At 37.0% G+C, this 2405-nt stretch overlaps 1 protein-coding gene across 1 annotated transcript in view; it reads left to right on the top strand.

The window, feature by feature from the left end:
• The window catches only part of LOC101854347 (plexin-A2), a gene marked incomplete in the record, with an annotated part of 268808 nt that overhangs the window by 256291 nt on the left and 10112 nt on the right, over window positions 1–2405 (top strand).

Below are 2405 nucleotides of genomic sequence, written 5' to 3'. Positions count from 1 at the left end.
TGAGTATGTCATTTTAGAAACATCAAAACTGCTAGATAGAATGTCATTGTCAAACACAAAAGAGATAATCTATAATTTCAAGAAGGACAAAAAAAATATTATACAGAGTTATTCAAATATGTTGACATGCAACTGTCCGTCGTAACAGGAAATTTACAATGCATCCGAATACCAAAGGCATAATGTACTCTTCCAAATTGTTTTCATGAATACATTTTTTAAAAGATTTTCTTCAAAACTGAGTCAACAATACTCTTGGTAGACTTTTTCGAAGAAAATGTCATAGGAGTCAGTTGTAATTGAAAATCCGGTACATAACGAATTAACTGAAGTCAGCCTTCCTGTGTAACCATTTAATTTTTTTATATAATTTTTTGAAACTTTGAACTAGCTAGTTTCACGGAACACTGTTGGCATGTACTGACGAATAACCAATATTATAATGATGCCGTGAAAAAATAAAATGTAACAGGATATAACACACAGCCTGAACTGCATATTATTTATATTATTTGTAAGAGAAAAGTTACGCTTCATTGTTTTCAAATTGATTTCAGTGACAGAAAATCAGAATTACTGTACCCTGAAAGAATGGCCCGTTTTTCAAAAGGGTAGGGGGGGTTTCCTTTTTTTTCTTTCTTTTCTTTCTATTTTTTCTTAGTTTTTTTTTGTGGGGGGAGGGGCAGAGAATAATTAGAAGCCTCAGTCTTTGGTATGTCTGTCAACGATTTCTGCGCCAACCTATTGTGGACTCATGTGTCGTTACTGTGAACCATGATATAACATATTATAGCTCATAGTGCTTTTGTGTGTGTTTGTATATTTGTCTCTTTTCAAACTATTGGGTCTTTAAAGAAAATGATTAGTAGGTAGATAGTGCATGATATTAAACGACTAATTTCTCTTATTCACATCTTTGGGATTTCCATATAGTGCAACCTATCTCTTGCAGTCGTTTTTACTCCTTTTTTTTTTTTTAAAGCGGAGTGGAAATTGTTGGTGTTATGTGCAAATCTATTACCTTGTGGGATTTCACTTTGTATCCTCTTCTCCTTCCAGCTTTGGGCAGATCCTTTATAATCTGTTTTGATTTCTTACATTCTTACATTCAGAAATGTAGACAGCTCAGTACGGTGTTGAATAATATGTTGAACGGAAGCAATAAGGGCGTAATTTTGGATTTAAGTTGTTGAGGTCTGGAATTCTCAGAGATTTCATAGGCTTTTTGATCTTGTTCCTACTTGTGTCAGCATCTGTTCTGTACACCAAGAAAATCTCCTAGGAATTGTATTTGTTTTAATAAGAGTTTTACGGCACTTGCATCACAATAAGGTCGTATAAGAACCAAAGATTAGAGGTGTTACAAGGGAGGAACAAACATAACAAAGGAGAGAAGATAAGGACGACAGATTTTTTATAGGAAAGAAGGAGCAAACCACACCAGAGAACCCGCCAACCACCCACGGAATTGTATAGCTTGATGCCCAGGGTGCCCTCCACCCTTTCCTTCTTTATTCTGGCACTGCGTGTATAACGATTAAAGTGTGGGTTTAAAACTTTTCTAGTTTGATCTTTTATGAGTCAATACACAGTCGGATTATTTTGGCACTATGGGCCCTCTTTCCCCATAGCAACCACCTGAATCATCTTTTTCTGAAGTCAGCGTTATAGAATAAGATATGAAGTCGACAGTGGCAGGTCGTGTAGACATGCTCTTATTTTGTCTCTAACATTTTCCTTCAGAAGTAGTTTGCTGTGTCTGTGGTGCATGTGATTTATTTGATGGTGACAGTCATTTTCGTGGTCAGTGGTCGATAGCTGCATGGCATGCTTCCAGGTGTGCTTATGGTCATGATGGTGCTTTATCGGGATGCTGTGAGAAGAGTTCTCAGCCAGTTACAGCGATGAGGATCTCATTTCAATACCCCGCTCCCAAAAAAATTAAGTGATAAAATGGTGTTTTTTTATTTCATGCAGGGGATAAAAAAAAAGAGCGTTCAGAAAAGGACTCACCTACTTTGTTCTCTGCCCCAGCCTTTTTTTCCCCATTTTCTTTTCCATTTTCTTTTTCTTTCTTTCTTTTTTTTGGGGGGGGGGGTAATTCTTTTTTCGCACATAGATACGGGTCTCATTAAAGTGGTGGTTAGGGATATGTACAATGTCAAGGAGTTTTAGCTGTTGCCTGTTGTGTTCCGCAAGCTTTTGTGGTGTCTATCTCGTTGTACCTGATGAGATCATTTCTTTATTAATGTGTAGAGATTGACTACTAACTGATTTGCGTCTTCTTCCTTAAAAGATTATGTACTGTCTATGATGCTATTGAGCTTTTCTGTCCCCTTACCCCCATATATGTTTCTCTCTCTCTCTCTCTCTCTCTCTCTCTCTCTCTCTCTCTCTCTCTCTCT

Source organism: Aplysia californica, unplaced genomic scaffold (genome assembly GCF_000002075.1).
Source record: "Aplysia californica isolate F4 #8 unplaced genomic scaffold, AplCal3.0 scaffold00355, whole genome shotgun sequence".
Classification (NCBI taxonomy): Eukaryota; Metazoa; Mollusca; class Gastropoda; order Aplysiida; family Aplysiidae; genus Aplysia; species Aplysia californica.
The sequence above is the reverse complement of the archived record's forward strand: the minus strand, read 5'-3'. Positions and strand labels throughout refer to the sequence as shown.